The 18,378-nt window shown below is 37.8% G+C and overlaps 1 long non-coding RNA gene across 1 annotated transcript in view; it reads right to left on the reverse strand.

Moving 5' to 3' along the window:
- Window positions 1–9,708: 9,708 nt before the first annotated feature.
- The window catches only part of LOC144614044 (uncharacterized), a 114,546-nt gene continuing 105,876 nt past the window's right edge, over window positions 9,709–18,378 (reverse strand). Inside the window, exon 3 of the long non-coding RNA XR_013551577.2 lies at window positions 9,709–9,988. This is a non-coding gene — a long non-coding RNA (uncharacterized LOC144614044). The remainder of the gene's footprint in view (window positions 9,989–18,378) is intronic.

The following is an 18,378-nucleotide window of genomic DNA, read 5'->3' on the forward strand; positions in this document are numbered from 1 at the left end:
TGGGACTGATTCCTTGATTTCTCTTTCTGCTGCTTCATTATTGGTGTATAGAAATGCAACAATTTATGTACATTGATTTTGTATCCTGCATCTTTACTGAACTCATGTAACAGTTCTAGCAATTTTTTGGTGGAGTCTTTGGGTGTTCTATATAGAGTACCATGTCATCTGCAAATGGTGAAAGTTTGGCTTCCTCCTGGCCAATGTGGATGCCTTTTATTTCTTTTTGTTGTCTGATTCCTGTGGCTAGGACTTCTAGCACTATGTTGAATAAAAGTGGTGAGAGTGGGGGTGCCTGGGTGGCTCAGTCAGTTAAGCATCTGACTTCGGCTTAGGTCATGATTTCACAGTTCGTGAGTTCAAGCCTCGTGTTGGGCTCTGTGCTGATAGCTCGAAGCCTAAAGTCTGCTTCAGATTCTGTGTCTCCCTCTCTCTCTCTACCCCTCCCCTGCTCACACTCTGTCTCTCTCTCAAGAATAAATAAACATTAAAAAATAAATAAATAAAAAATAAATAAAAGTGGTAAGAGTGGACATCCCTGTCTTGTTCCTGACCTTCGAGGAAAAGCCCTCAGTTTTTCCCTATTGACAATCATATTACCTGTGGGTTTTTCATATAAGGCCTTTGTTATGTTGAGGTATGTGCCCTCTAACCCTACTTTGTTGAGGGTTTTTATCATGAATGGATGTTGTACTTTGTCAAATGCTTTTTCTGCATCTATTGAAAGGATTGTATGGTTCTTAACCTTTTTTTTATTAATGTGGTGTATCACATTGATTGATTTGCAACATGCAAAAGAATGAAACTGGACCACTTTCCTACACCATAAACAAAAGTAAATGCAAAATGGATTTTGCACTGGGTGTTATATGGAAGTGTTGAATCACCATATTGTACACCTGAAACTAATATTACACTGTATATTAACTAACTGGGAGTTAAATAAAAACTTGAAATAAACAAAATTTAGACATGACATCCTATCACTTTGGCTGTATTCTGTTGGTCAGAAACCAGTTACTAACCATATAGTAGTTACAAAGTGATATGTAAACCATGGATGGGTATTACTAAAAATATTATTTTTAAATTTATAATAACCCTTAAAACTTAAGTGGGGGAATAACCACTGATAATATTTTGTTTTATCTCCTTCCAATTTTTTCCGATGTATATAAATAATGTAAATAAATATATTTTAATGTTCTACTCTTTCAAACTTATGATCATATTATACAAGGATTATACCATCTTTTTAAAACTTTTTATTTTAATATAATTTCAAATGTTTCCTACAGAAAAGTTGCAAGAATAGTAAAAAAATTTCATATACCCTTTACCCAGATTCACAAATACATTTTTACCTCATCTTGTTACCATTCTATCTTTATATGTGTATTCATATTTATACATACTATTTGGTATAAACCATTTGAGAGAGGAAGTCAAAGACATCAGTATGTATTTCCTAAGAATAAGGACATGGATTTTTTTTTTTTTTTTAAGTAGGCTCCATGCCCAGCACGGGGCTTGAACTCACAACCCTGAGATTAAGAGTTGCATGCTCTACTGACTGAGACAGCTAGGCGGCCCCATTGATTCTTTTACATAATCAGAGTACAACTATCAAAATCAGGAAATTTAACATTGGTACAACTCATGGTACACAATCTATTTTCAAATCTCACTAGTTATCCCACAAACATCCTTTATAAATTGTTTTTTCTTGGTCTAAGATCAAATCTTAGGTGCATTTAATTCTCACAACTTTTAATATCTTTTAATTTAGAATAGTTCCTCACCTTTTTTGTGAGTTTCTTGACCTTGATATTTTTGAAGGGTACAAAACAGTTATTTTGTACAATGTCCTTTGACTTCGATTTGTCTGATCAGATTTTTTGCAGTTTTGGCAGGAATACCACCAAACTAATGCTGTATCCTTCTCAGTGCATCTCACCAGGTGACAAATGATACTAGTTTGTTAACTAGTTTGTTAACTGTGATCACTTTGATAAAGTAGAGCCTACTAGTTTTCTCCACTCTAATGTTACTATCTTTCTCTTTATAATTAATAAGTAATTTATGAGGAGGTACTTTGAATATGTAAATATTCCATTCTTCATTAAACCTTCACCCACTGGTTTCAGTATCCATTAATGATTTTCTACCTCCATCATTCCTTCTGTATGTTAGTTGGCATTCTACTGAAAGAAGAACTCTTCCCCTTTCTTATTTTTTATGTATTTACTTATTTATTGATTGATATAAGTATGGGCTCATAGATTTTAATTTTATAATTAATGGGTTATAATCCATTACTATCACTATTTATTTTGATGCATAAATTATCCCATATTTGGCCAGTGGGAGCTCTTCAAGTTGGCTTCTGTGTCCTTTTGATACATTCTTGTTCTTTAAGAAATACCTTTTTTTTTTTTTTTTTTGAGCAGCAGGCAAAAGTTTATTAGACTATAAGATTAGAAAAGAAGAATAGTAGGGAAGTTCTCTTTGTTCCTTACTTTGTTTTACAAAGATGATCTGGGGGGCGCCTGGGTGGCTCAGTCGGTTAAGCGTCTGACTTCGGCTCAGGTCATGATCTCACGGTCTGTGAATTCGAGCCCCGCGTCAGGCTCTGTGCTGACAGCTCAGAGCCTGGAGCCTGCTTCAGATTCTGTGTCTCCCTCTGTCTCTGACCCTCCCCTGTTCATGCTCTGTCTCTCTCTGTCTCAAAAATAAATAAACATTAAAAAAAATTTTTTTAAAACAAAAAAACAAAGATGATCTGGATTCATTTTGTGCTTCTCTGACACAGTCCTGGAATTAGCTATTTCTCTAAGGATCTTTAGTTCCTTTTATTGGAAAGTGGTATTTACTTCTTTTAATGTTTTTTAATGCTTATTTATTTTTGAGAGAAAGACAGTGTGATTGGGGGTGGGGGTCAGAGACAGAGGGAGACACAGAATCTGAAACAGGCTCCAGGCTCCAAGCTGTCAGCACAGAGGCCAATGCTGGGCTTGAACTTGGGAACCGCAAGGTCATGACCTGAACCTAAGTCAGATGCTTAACCAACTGAGCCACCCAGGTGCCCCGTGAAAAGTGGTATTTAGAAACCAATTTCTGGGTGATAGGTGCACTCATTGTTACTACTTAGTCATTCCTTCTAGGCCCTCTCAGCAGACAAAGCTAAGAAATATCTATATCTACTTATAATTATTTACATATCCATATCATTAAAATTGTATATATCCTTCTACTTATACATAATATATGTTAAGCATATATATATATAAACCATGAATTCAAATTAATACCTCCAGTACCCATCCAACACTTCAGAGAATACTCTCACCTTCCACCTATTCACATCTGTAACTTTTCTTCAACAGTGAAAAAACTGGCTTCCATTATTGTCTATATATATACTCACTTGCTTAAGCTAAAATATTCAGGAAGTAGTTTCAGAATTGCCAACTCAGACCACTACAAAAAGTAAATTTATCGACTACAGTTCAATATGTGTTTATAGTTCTGGGTTTGTTTTTGTTGTTTTTTTGTGGTTTTTTTTTTTTTGAGATCTCAGTGCATGACACAGACAGTGAAATGTGTAAATCCTACATGTACAATGTGATGAGTCCTAACAACTCCTGTACCTATTTTCAACACAAAATGAACAATTTCTCATGTCATTAGAGGGTTTTTCAAAAGCATGAATGTTTTTAAGCTGGTGATTATTTTATAGTATGGATGTATGATAATTGATTTTGCTATTCCTCATAATTAGATCATTAGTTCTTCACTTCATTGAAGAATAGAAACATTCTTCAGTGTTTTCTATTAAAAGCAGTGCTGCGATGAATACCCTATTAACACTGTTAAAAGGAGAATGTGATATCACTGGGTAAGTTATAGTTCTGCTGCCTTTCCTATACTGAAAAAGACATTCTGTTGAATGAATTAATCAAAATTTCAAGATTAAAAGATACTCCAATTGTTATTCCTACAACTAAATTTGTTCTGGCCTAGTGTATTCATTTTTTTGTACCATTATGTCAAATAACTACAAATGAGGAGACCTGCAACACTAGTAATTTATTTTCTCATAGTTCAGGAAGTCAGAAGTCCAAAATCAAGATGTTGGCAAAGCTGGTTCCTTCTGGAGTTTCTGAAAGAGAAACCACCCCCATGCTTGGCTCCCTAGTACCTGAGAGCTGTTGGGCAAACCTTGGCAACCTTGTCTTACAGGTGCATCACTCCATCTCTGACTCCATTGTCACATAGCTTTTTTCTCTGTGGGTGTTCACCAAGTATTTGGATTTGGGGCCAATCAAAATCCTGTAGGACCTTATCTTAATTTAATTAATCACATCTGTAAAGATCCTATTTCCAAACAAAGTCACATTCAAAGGTTCCAGGTGGACATGAATTCTAGGGGAACATCATTCAACCCATGCCCAATATGGCTAGTCCCCTTTGCAACTTCATAATCCCTTGTCTGAACTATTGGGATTAAATGATTTTATGTTTATTTGGTTTTTTTTGAGAGACAAACAGAGACAGAATGTGAGTGGCGGAGGGGCAGAGAGAGAGGGAAACACAGAATCTAAACCAGGCTCCAGGCTCTGAGCTGTCAGCACAGAGCCCGACATGAACTTTGAACTCACAACCCATGAGATCATGACCTGAGCCAAAGTCAGTCACTTAACTGACTGAGCCACCCAGGTGCCCTGGGATTAAATGATTTTAGATTTAGATTTTAGAAAGGTAATTTAGGGTATATACTATATATTACAAAACCACCCCACCCAGTGAGTCCTGAAGCAACACCCTAGAATCAAACATATTACTATTTCTGCAGTGAAGTATATGCATATTCATACCAAACAAGAGAAATAAAGACAATAGTTAGTTTCACATCATTTCATGTCTAACCTTGCTTCCAAATAAAAATGATTTTGTTTTTAATTTTCAGAGTTTTGGGGATTCCAGAATTGCAGATTCTGAGGTCCTAAATTTGAGCCCATTTTCAGGTGGCAATATTAAAAGTCCAAATCAAAAAGCTATCTATTGTAATGGTATAAAGCAAAAGGTCCAAGTACATCAACCTATGAGTACAACTGTGGTCACATTATATCATTCATACTTAATATTTACCAGCTCCAAAGCCATTTCTACTCAAGTAGGATTTCCAATACATTAGAAAGCTCTTCACTCCTCAGATACTTCTGGAAACTCCCAGGGCAGACATAGAGTGCCCACAGTACCATCCTAGGCACTTGTTAGTATGGCAAGTGAGACAGGAATTTTCAGCTGGGAATGAGCATGCAGAAGCCCTCCTCTAGGTGACTTCCTGCTGTCCTAATCTGCAACTACTCCTTGTTCCTGGAGCAAGAGCCCATTCCCAACACCATCATCCCCCGTTTCCTCACTGCCAGGCTTGGCAACAGATTGCAACCAACAACACTTCTGTGAAATGAGAAGGAAAATGTGACCCCTTCCTGTAATCAGCTCAGTTAGAGGTTAGCGCACACATGACTTCTAAAGTATTACAGAGTTTGCTAAAAGAACTCTTCCAGTTTGTCCTCACAATCCCTTTTCTCTACAAGTTGTACTCATGGTTCAGGATAAATTGTTTAGTGTATTCTTTTCCTGTTGTTGTCACAACAACGACGAACCAAAAACTTAGTGGCTTAAAACAACACAAACATATTATCCTCTGGTTCTAGAGGTCAAAGTTTAAGATGGATCTTATGAGCTAAAACCAAGGTGTCCACAGGGCTGTGTTCCTTTCTAGATGCTCTAGAGGAGAGTATTTCTTTGCCTTTTCCACCTTCTAGATGCTCCCTTCATTCCTTGGCTCATGGCTCCTTCTTCCATTTTCAAAGCACATCACACCAAGCTCTGCTTCCATTGTCCCATCTCCTCTCTCTAACATTGACCTTTGTGCCTCCCTCTTGTAAGAACTCCTGTGATTTCATGTCTCCCTCCCCCAGCCCATTAACTTTCCCATGTTGGTATCATCGGCAAAGTCTCTTTTGCCATGCAGGGTAATTATATTTGCAGGTGCTGAAGATTGATATGTGAACATCTTTGGAGGGACATTGTTCTGACTACCACATGCTGTACTTAGAACCATCCTTCATGCCCCACACTAGCCTACTTGGCCTCCGTAGACCCTCCCTCACAGTCTACCACGCACCCTGAAACCATCCCTTCAGTTAGTCTACCTCTCTACTCCTGACCATCTCCAATTCATCAGAAATACGTAGCTAAACATAGGAAGGAAAACAACATAATTTCCCAGCCAAATCTTCCCAAATTTTGTTCAGATCTTTTTCAAGTTTCCTTTGATTCAGATGATGTTTTGAGATTTGATGGAGTGGATGAGGACCCTTGGCTCTCTGAAACAACAACACACACAAAAAAACCACTTTTATTTTGTCAAACACTTCCTAATTTACAACTGACCCTCACAAAAATCTAGTTAAATATATAGAGCAAGATTTTTCTTCCCATTTTTATAGTTAAGGAAACTGAGGCTCTGAAATATTAAGTTCTTTGATAAAGGTTACATTGCAGGATAAATATAGATCAAGAAGCTATCCTCTCCATCAAATCATAATGAAGCCAAAGGAAAAAAGAAAACCACACCGTAAAGGTCAAATTATGGAAATATAAAATATAATATTCACATAAGTGTGCTTATATTTTATGGTACACGTAACGCAGTCAGGATAGCTTCAAGACAATGGAAAAATTGGATAAGTGTGACCTCTCAAGGGCCTCTTGCTTCCCCTAATTTGTTCTTCCTCTTCTAGACCCTCAACCTTTTTCTAGCCCTAGTACTTCTCCTTCATCTTTTATTTTTAAGTTTATTTATTTATTTTGAGAGAGAGAGAGAGAGCATGAACAGGGGAAGGGCAGAGAAAGAGAGAGAGAGAATCTTGCACCATTAGTGCAGAGCCTGTTGCGGGGCTCAAACTCATGAACTGTGAGATCATGAACTGAGCTGAAACCAAGAGCTAGATGTTTACCTGACTGAGCCACCCAGGTGCCCAGGACCTCTCCCTCATCTTGACCTTGATTACTAAGAATCCTCCTAGAAAAGCACTGTCCAATAGCAATATTATACAAGCCACATATACAATATTAATTTTTCTTGTCCCACAATTTAAAAAGTGAAAATAGACAAGTAAAATTAATTTTAGTAATGTATTTTAACCCAACATGTTCAAAGTATTATCAATTCAACATATGATCAATATTAAAAATTGATGAAATATTTCCATTCTCTTTTAATTCTAAGTTCTCATTAAAAATCCAACGTATATTTTATATTTACAGCACATAACTTGAGCTAGCTGCATTTCAAATGCTCAACAGCCACATGTGGCTAATGGCTACCATATTAGATATTGTAGTTCTAGGACCCAAAGTACTCTAGTTGTACCTCTTTTCTCTGTTTCGATCTGACTTTTACTCTCATATTTCCAGTTAAAACTCTAGTTGCCTTTTATCCAGTTATGGAATGAATAAGTTGTGGGGATAAAAGACACAACATAGAGAATATAGTCAATGATGTTGTAATAGTGCTACATGGTGACAGATGATAGCTACACTTGGGATGAGCATAGCATACGGTATAGAGAAGTTGAATCACCATTTTGTACACCTGAAACTAATGTTAACACTGTGTCAAATATACTCAAATAAAACGAAATTTTTTAAAAAATAAAATTTTTTGAACTCGAGTTGCCTTTTGTCTAAGACATCTATTAGTGACTCTAACAAAAGTTAATGCAGTAAGTGTGTATTTATAATCTTCTTTTTGGATAAAGGAACTGTGTTCTTTTCCACTTAGTTTCTCCATCTTTCTTGGCTAAGCCAGATCCTTTGTTTCAAGAAACAGAACCTGTAGAATGGGTAGAGATATATGACTAAGAAGCAGAGAAAGAACTTAATAAGATATCAAGGTGAACTATTTAAGAGCTGGGATATAATGTGAAGAAGGGATCTAAAAGAAAATAGACATTGAGGACATTAGACTAAGTGAAATAACTCAGTCACAGAAGGCCAAATACTGCATGATTCCACTAATGTGAAATATCAAAAATAGATTCATAGATGAAGAGAGTAGAATGGTGACTTCCAGGGGGAAATGGGGTAGTTGCTGTTCAATGTATAGATAGCTTGAGTTATACAAGATGAAAAAGTTCTAGAGATATTCTGTATGACATTATGTTTATAGTTAACAATAATGTACTGCATGCTTAAAAATTTTTAAGAGAATAGGTCTCATGTGTGTGAATGGTTGTTTGTTTTTATCACAACTAGGAGGAGGAGAAGAAAATGGAGCCAGGGATAAAGAAGCAATATGGGAGGTTGGTCGATGAAAAAACTCCAGAGCAGATTCCGGGTATAGCCTAATTGGGGCTCAAGGAAGTTTCTGATAAGTGCAGTTCACAGCTAGGAACTGGATCCTCTTCAATATTCTATAACACACTTGGGTAAAAAATAGAATTCATGGGGCGCCTGGGTGGCTCAGTCAGTTAAGCGTCCGACTCTTGATTTAGGGCTCACGTCATGATCTCATGGTTCATAAAATCAAGCCCCGTGTCAGGGTCTGTACTGACAGCATGGAGCCTGCTTGGGATTTTCTGTCTGCCTCTCTCTCTCCCCCTCTGCCACTTGTGTGTGCTTTCTCTTTCTCTCTCTCTCTCTCTCTCTCTCTCTCAATAAATAAATAAACATTTAAAAAATGGAATTCATTTTTAATAGCTTTTAGAGGAACTCTTGTTTCTTCTTCAATTGTGAATGAGCTGCATGGACTTCAGGGATTTATTAGGGTTACATATGTTATGCCCTATTCTAGAATTACCATGGTATAATGAGGGGGCGGGGGGTGGGGAATACAGGCTCTAAGTCAAATTATATAGGCTGTAAGAGCCTCTGCCTCTTACTAGCTCTGTGACCTTGAGTGAGTATTTGGCCTCTGTTTCTTCAACTGAAAGCTGGAAGAATCAAAATATCTACTACAAAAGGCTGTTAGGAGTACTTAATATGAATGAGATTATATACATGAAAGCACCCATCTAGCTATTCAATAATTATAATTCCCTTTAGAATAAACTCACACCAGGGAACCTGTTGGGGTTGCAAGAATCCAAATTTCAGAGATCATTTTAAAGCTTAAGGAAAAGGACTATATTAACTGTTTCCCAAAAATAGGAGCAAGCAACAGCTCAAGTGCCCTAAACTTTGCAATCTTACCTTCAATCCCCTAAAGCTTTTTAAGTTTTCACCTTTGTGCAAATTAAAATTACAATGACTTACTAGCTTTTCACCCATTGGATTGGCAAAGATTGAAAGACTAATAACACATTGTAGCCAAGAGTCTGGAGAAACATACACCTTCGCACATTGCTGTAGGCAAAACAAAACAGCACAACCTTTGGGTAGGGTAATTTGCTAAGGTCTATTGAAATTTTCAAGGTACATATCTTTTTTATTGACAAGTTTATTTCTAGGATCTTAACATATAGATATACCCCCACATGTTTAAATGATATATGCATAAAGATTTATTACAGCATTGTTTGTAATACCAAAAGCTTATAAACAACAAGCTTGTCAGTCAAACTGAAACTGGGCAAGTAATATATGACACATCCAGACAATGGATTCTATGCCATGTTTAACAAGAATGAGGAAGTTTTGTGTGTATCAAGGTAGAAAGGTCTCCAAGATATTGTTAAAAAAAAAAAAATCAAAGTGCATGGATGAATACTAAGTTACCATTTATGGAGGTGGGGGTAGGGAAATACACATGCATGTGTTTCAAACTGCACAATCTCTGAAGGCACTCACCGGAAATATGTTAACTCACCGGTATCTCTGGAGAGAAACACTCAGCAGATGGCAAACCGGAGCAGGGTGTAGGAGACTTTTCATTCACTGTAGCTTTTGAATTTTCACCCTGTGCACGATTTACCTATTCCAAAACAAAAGGGATAACATTTTTTTAAAAAAAAAAAGAAAACACAGTGTGGAATAACACATAATTTGGAGTGAAAGAACTGGGTTAAAGCTGATATTTAGTGCCAGGATGATCTCAAACAAGTGATTTCCCCTCTCCAAGTGTTTGTTTCTTTGGGGAAATATAGGGATAATATAACACTGTTGGGAGGACACCTGAGACACTGGAGATGATAATGCTTATAAGTAACAAAATGTTTTCATGTCTGTCTACATGTAAGGCATGGGAAAACCCAGCTGTCTCCAGATCAGGGTATTACTCAGACTGCAACTGAGTCTCACACTTTGGGTTGATGTCACAAAGATTCTTAGAAGTTTAAGAACAAAACACAGGGTATTGTAGGGTTCCAAACCCTGCTACATACTGAAATCAAACGAGCTTTGTGAGAAGTTCTGTCTCCCACCCCCCAGATTCATGGGTCTATAGTACAGCTACTCCTTTAGATGATATGAACATGCACCAAGGTCTCAGAACCACTCATATTTCAATTCACCTAAACCTGATTCTGTCTAGAATCCTTAACAGCCAGGCAATTTTATTAAATATCATGGATCAACCTCCACTGTAGATTTTTGGTTAATAATCAAATATTTAAAAGTCAGGCTCTAAAACTAAATTACTTAAGGATACTATGCCATTGACTCATTAATTCATTTATTTAATACTTAATATCCAAATATTTGGCAAACACAATTTTCCAACTACCTGTGTCCATATTTTCAAGGAATTATATGCAAAAGTAATTTACTTCAAGAAATAAAATAATATTGACATGTGGTACATGAAAAGTTGCTGAACACATCACTAATCATCAAGGAAATGTACATCAAAACCGCCATGAAATATACTTCATACCTGTTAGAATAGCAATTATCTAAATGACAAGAAATAACAAAGTGCTATCAAGGATGTAGAGAGAGGCACCTGGGTGGTTGAGCCAGTTAAGCATTCCACTCTTGATTGTGGCTCACGTCACGATGTCACAGTTTGTAGGATGGAAATCTGCATCAGGCTCTGTGATCACAGCACAGAGCCTGCTGGGGTTTCTCCCTCTCTCTCTCTCTCTCTCTCTCAAAATAAACAAACATTTTTTTATAAAAGGATGTAGAAGGGCACCTAGGTGGCTCCGTCAGTTAAATGTCTGCCTTTGGCCCAGGTCACGATCTCACAGTTTGTGGTTGGAGCACTGCGTGGGCTCTGTGCTGACAGCTCAGAGCCTGGATGGAGCCTGCTTCAGATTCTGAGTCTCCCTCTCTCTCTGCCCCTCCCCTGCTCACATTATCTCTCTCTCTCTCTCTCTCTTTCTCAAAAATAAGTAAACATTAAAAATGTTTTTATAATTTTTTGAAATAAAAAAATTAAAAAGGATGTAGAGAAAAGGGAACCCCTATGCACTGCTGGTGGAAATGTAAATTGATGCAACCACTATGGAAAACAGTATGGAGGTTCCTCAAAAAATTAAAAATAGAACTATCATATGATCCAGAAATTCCACTTCTGGCTATTTATCTGAAGAAAACAAAAAGACTAACTCAAAAAGATATATGCACCCTCATATTTACTGCAGCATTACTTACAATACCACAATATGGAAACAACCAAAGTGTCCATTGATGAATGAATGAATAAGGAAAATGTGGAAGGATATATACAATTGGATACTATTCAGCCACAAAAAAAAAAGAAAAAAACCTTGCCATTTGCTACAACACGGATGGACCTTGAGGGATTATGCTAACTGAAATAAATCAGAGAAAGACAAATACTGCATAATCTCATTTAAAGGTAAAATCCACACCACCACTCCCCTACAAAAAACAAGCTCATAGATACATAAAATAGATTGGTGGTTGCCAGAGGCAAGAGCTGGGAAGTAGGCAAAAATGGGTAAAGGGGGTCAAAAGTACAAACTTCCATTTATAAAATAAATAAGTCATGGTGACTCTAGTTAATAATACTGTACTGCATATTTGAAAATTGAGAGTAGATCTTAAAAGTTCTCATCACAAGGAAAAACTGTGTAACTACATATGATGACAGACATTAACTGGGCTTATTGTGGTGATCATTTTGCAATGTATACAAATATTGAATTATTATGTTATATACCAGAAACTAATATAATGTTATACGTCAGTTGTATCTCAACTAAAAAAATTTTGGGGGGAAGAAGTAAAATAATGCTGAGATTTCTTTGGCCATGGGTCCTCCTTGGAGGAAACATTGCTTTTGACCGCAAGCAAACAAATAAACAACAACAGCTATATAGGGAGGATGAAAAAGAAGGCTGCAGCTTCTATAACTGAATCCAGGGGTTTAAAGAATGTGCTTGAGCTCCCCATCTCTTCCACCTCTCAGCTCTGTTTCTCTTTGTACACATTCTCTCCTACAGCAGAAAGTTTCTTGATGGCTTCCAGCAGCTGGTGCTAATATCAGCCATGCAGCTCGCACCTCACAGGAAGAGTCTTTTGTCTCTCCCCATCGCTCCAAAAAAAAAAAGCTCCAGGTTGGGCCACGTGCCTGCCTCTGAACCAATCGTTCTGGCCAAGGAGACGGAATAGTCTGAGTGACCAGAACCTGGGGCCAGGGTGAGCTTAGCTCCACTTCAACAACGTGGAAAGGGACAACAGGAAAGCTATGTATCATCAATAGTCAGGCTGGGTGAGGAAGAGGAGACAGATGAGGAATGGTAGTTTTGCTATGAAAAAAGCAGCCAGGCTGCGTCCACCAGGCTAGGGGTAGAGAAATTAAAAGGGTGCAGCCCAGGCCCTGAAAATCTATCTCAGAGCTGATGGAAAGAATCACTGTGGCTCCACAGAAACCTTAAGTATCACAAACTTTAAATTCAGCAGATAGTCTCCCGGGGCATCTGAAGTGTGGCCCAGAACAGAGCTGTGGACCACTACAGGCAGCTGTCGGATGCACCAAGCAGACTTTCTTGAAGTTGACAGATGCAAATCTCTTTTGCTTCAGACTCTGAGTCCTAACCACTATTTGCCATCACCTAAACCACTGATTGCTTCTCAAAATCTCCCCCTGTCCAGCACATCTGAAGGAAATGATACACTTCTCTCTGTGAAGTGGTTATTACATCAGTGATTTACAAGGGAGAAGATGGTGAGATTTTTCAGAAGGAAAGGCATGCCCCAGGCTACCGTGGCAGGGACCTAAGGAGAGGAGAGGGAAGAGAAGATTACATTTTAAAAGCTCCCTAGGTGATCCTGCTACAATCCTCCCTCTCCTTTATGTTGCAATTGAGAATCAGTATGTTCTAAATACAGATTATTGACCCTGTGGGTCATCTACTGTGACACCACCCTCCTACTCGTGGCAATTGCAAACAAAGCAGCCCCTCCTAACACAATCCAAATTTCAATACATCCAACATATCCAGTGGTGACACTTGCAAACACAATGTCAAATTGCTTAACATTATGCCCACCTGACCTAGTAAGTCCACTTCTGGAAATTAGCTCTAAAAGAAATGGAAATAATCTATACAGAAAGAGCATTAGAGGCATATAATAATAATAGTGAGGTTGGTATTGTTTTTATCTGATGCATTTATTGTTTTACAATGAGGAATTCAACGCACATGGTAGCAAATACAGATTGCAGTCTTTTTTGTTTTTTTGTTTTCTTAAGTTTATTTCTTTATTTTGAGAGAGAGCACACAAGCAGGAGAGGGGCAGAGAGAGAATCCCAAGCAGACTCTCCACTGTCAGCACAGAGCCCAACGTGGGGTTTGATCCCACGAACCGTGAGATCATGACCTTAGCCAAGATCAAGAATCACCCAGTCCTACTGAGTCACCCAGGCACCTCCGGATTGCAGTTTTATGTAGTGATTAAATGTAAAGAGATTGTAGTAACAGAAAAATTATTAGGTAATGATATTAAGTAGAAAAATTAACAGATGATATAGCAATTATATACAATGTGCACTAAAAAGGACTTGAAAACATATTAAAATGTGACCAACATCTGTCCCTGGATGGTAAATTACCTACTTCTTTGTAATTCTCTATATTCTCCAAACTGTCTATAATGAGCATGACTGATATTTAATATTAGTAAAAATGAAACAAATTTATTGTTTAAAAGGTAACTGCATGTACACCAAAGCATTTCAGTGGATTTCCCTGGGTAAGTGGAATTGTGGATTTTGTTCTTTGCAATTTTTCACTTGCAATATTCATTGTTTTTGAGAAAAGGAAAAATAATAAAAGAAACCTATTTAAAATATGAAAAGATGGGGGGAAATGTCACTTTAGGCTCTATAAATCCAATAATTCATTCAAAGCATTTAGCGTTTCCTTCTCAACCCCTTTTGCCACCCAATTCTTTGTAACTTAGAATAATAGACCATTATCGGTTTCGCCTCATGGAAAGTCATCCCTTGTAGCATTGTAAGCCACAAACAGCAGGAAGTCACATTCACCAAGCTGTGCATTTGCAAAATGCATGAAGTCAGGAGTCAGCGTGAGCAATAGCCCTCTGCAGAATATTTCACCAGTACATCATAAATGTGGGTGGTGTAACTGAAGACAAAGAAACTTTCAAGTCTTTTGAAAGAGAAGAATTTTCAACTTGCAGAAGCCAATATAAAGGATTTAAAAGACTCCATGAATGAATGAATAAATTAAAATAAAAATTCCAGAAATAAGAATCTTGCATAAAATCTTCCCATTCCCTGGCAAAAATTAACAACACAGGAAACAGCAAGTATTGGCGAGGATGTAGAGAAAGGGGAACCCTCCTGCACTGTTGGTGGGAATGCAAACTGGTGCAGCCACTCTAAAAAACAGTATGGAGATTCCTCAAAAATTAAAAATTGAACTACCCTACAATCCAACAATTGCACTACTAAGTATTTACCCAAAGGATACAAAATACAGATTCGAAGGGGTGCATACACCTCAATGTTTATAGCATAGCCAAACTATGGACAGAGCCCAAGTGCCCATCAACTGATGAATGGATAAAGAAGATGTGGTATATATAAATGTAGAGATATAGATACAATGGAATATTGCTCAACCATCAAAAAAAATGAAATCTTGCCATTTGCAACAACATGGATGGAGCTAGAGTGTATTATGCTAAGTGAAATAAGTCAGAGAAAGATAAATACTGTATGATTTCACTCATATGTGGGATTTAGGAAACAAAACAGATGAACATATAGGAAGGGGGAAAAAGAGAGAGAGAGGGAGGCAAACCAGAAGAGACTTTTAACAATAGAAAACAAACTAAGGGTTGATGGAGGGAGGTGGCGGGGGAGGGGGAAATGGGCTAAGTTCTACTCCTGAAACCAATGTTACACTACATGTCAACTAACGAGAATTTAAATAAAAATTTGGAAAAAAAAAAATCTCCCCATTCCCAGCCAGACAGGTGCAGTTTCTGTGGCACAGGAAAGAGCAAATCCTAGAATCACACAACCCTGTCATTTATACCACCAAGAAATAGGTAGATCTTCCTTCCTTCCCTCCTGCCCAAGAGTGAAAAATCACCTCTCACTTGAATCATTGCTATGTCCTCTTTACTTGTCTCAACGCTCCCATTCCTTTCTCTAATCTTTTCATCACAGAAAAGCCAAAGCAATTATTTAAAAACATAAATAATACTATTTCACCCCCTGCTTAAATGTTTGATGACTGTCCCATTCCATGGCAAATAAAATGCAGATTCCTGTCCGTGGTCTAGGAAATCCTGCAGGGTCAGAGCTGCAGTCGCTCTACACCATCCTGGGCCACCCTGACCTCACCAGCTTCCCGGCAGCCACACTAGCATTTTTCTGCTTCCGCAAGTCTGCCAAGGTTTTCCCACTAGGAGAGCCTTTAAACCAGCTGTGGCCTCTGCTGGAAGAACTCTGCCTTCTCTTTTCATGGGTTTCAGCTAAATGTCAGCTCCTTTGAAAGGTGTTTCTGATCACCTGATCTAAGCAGCTCTCCTCCTGCCCCTGCCCCCAATTCTCTTCCATGGCAGCCAATCATTTCCTTCATAGCACTTGTCACAATTTGTAATTATGGATTTCTACCTTTGTTTACTTTTTATTGTCTGTCATCCAGAGAGTGAGACCGTATTGTATTGTATTGTATTGTATTGTATTGTATTACTTCCCAGTGTAACTCTAGAATAATACCTAGCACTTAGTAGGTCTTCATGGAAAAAACAATCACACAATCTGTTGACTACATGAATTAACTCAATTCTGCTGCTTATTCATTATGTGTCCTTGCATTGTTAACTTCTCGAGGATTCGGTTCTCTTCATCCGTACAATGAGAATATTAGTTACCTATCTATAGGTAAATGCTTGTGAAATGTCAGGCACAGTAGCTGCACAGAGCAGGCTCTCCTATAATTATAGTTCTCATGATGAAGGTTATGACAGGCTGGACATTTAATAGAAAATTCCCATTTTTATCTTGTGAGCTGATAAGCAGGGTCTATTCTTCTCACTGGTGATATAAAAAAAAAAAAAAGAAAAGAAAAAAGCACAGTACTAGGCACAGAATGGATGCTGGATAAACATCTAATGAATCAATTGTCAGGTAAAAGTTTTAAAATTTGAACCTTTAAAAATTTCACCATATGCACTACTAATGATTTGAAAAATTAAATACAACTTGCAGGTCAATCAATAGGTGAGTAGGTAAATAAGTCTGGTACATTAATACAACGGAATTGTGTCTCTACATAGATTGGAGGATAAAAACCATTAGTCATTCACATCTGTAGATGAAATTATCAAGGCATAAGGAAAAGAAGAACCATGACAATAAACAAGTGAATTTGCTTAGAGAAAACAAGTGCACTTTTGTAGTGATATGTCCAGATTGGCCATGAACTACCTTCAGATTTATACATGGAGGCTGGGTAAAATGAGCATTATCCTAAGGATTAAGGCCTGGTTTCTTTCATTCTGGCTCTGGCATTAAGCAGCTACTTGACCTGGGATGGGTACCTGCCTCTCTCTCAGCCTCATTTTGTAAAATGAAAGGCTTGGACTAGATAATCCCTAAGGTTTTGCTGATTCTAGCATCCTGAGAGTTTGACACTACATTCGCCATTCACAGCCCTCATTGTCAACCATAATTTCCTAATTAATAATGATTTGTCTACATTGTTTAACCTCATGAAATGATCACTGATGCTCTATCTGATGGTGGAAGAACGCAACCAGGGTCCATAAATGAGGCAAATGAGGCATTACTCCACCACCTTAATTCTTTATAATCCTAAATTGGTGCTTGCAACCTAGAGCATGAGCTCAAATGATTTTGTGTGTAATTTAGACAACCAAATTCAGAAATCTTAAATTTTCTAGGTCAATACTCTGTATAATAATAACTCACCAAATAACTGCCAATGCTTACCAGTGACATTACATGATAAACTTATTACTCCTAAAATGTAGTAACATTTACCAAGTACTCAAATCGTGACTTATAACTTGTAGCAGTGTAGAACAGTGTGAACAATGCAGCTTCAGTGACAACTAGGCCAGGGTTCAAAATCGAGCTCAACCTTTAGTTGCTATAAGGTCTTAGGGAAGTTCCTTCACTCCATGAGCTACTGTTTCCTGTAGAACAAGAATAAGAATGTCTCCCTCAAAGGTCTGTTGGGATTACATTAAATGACATATATATGACACCAGCCTTTTTTTTTTATATGAAATTTATTGTCAAATTGGTTTCCATACAACACCCAGTGCTCATCCCAACAGGTACCCTCCTCAATACCCATCACACCCCCCTCCCTCCCACTTCCCATCAACTCTCAGTTTGTTCTCAGTTTTTAAGAGTCTCTTATGTTTTGGCTCCCTCCCTCTCTAACCTTTTTTTTCCCCCTTCCCCTCCCCGATGGTCTTCTGTTAAGTTTCTCAGGATACACATAAGAGACACCAGTCTTTTTGCAGAGTATGGCCATTTCCTTTCCTGTTGAAAACTGGGCTCTCTCCATTTGTGAGAGGGCAAATGGGAACTCAGAGTAATGGTGGCTCTATCCCCACTACAAGCCAACTCCAGAACCCAATGCCCAGGAAGTCAGCATTTTCTGGTCCTAAATCTTAGCATAGAACAATTGTTGGCTCACACCCATGCTTAATGAATAGCCAATCATTTTTCTAACATATCTGAGCACTTACTCTATTCCAATCACTAATTGGCTGCTAGAAATTTAAATAGGAGGAAGATAAATTCTTTAATGAAGTTACAGGCCAATGAGGGAACACTTTAAAAAAAAAGAAAAGAAAAGAAAAATGCAGCATGGTGGATGGTATAAATGGAGGTTGCAAGAGTTCTCTGAGAGCACTAAATCCTGCCTAAGTATTTGAGAA

The sequence above is a fragment of the Panthera onca genome, chromosome D4, assembly GCF_046562875.1.
Source record: "Panthera onca isolate mPanOnc1 chromosome D4, mPanOnc1 haplotype 2, whole genome shotgun sequence".
Lineage (NCBI taxonomy): Eukaryota > Metazoa > Chordata > Mammalia > Carnivora > Felidae > Panthera > Panthera onca.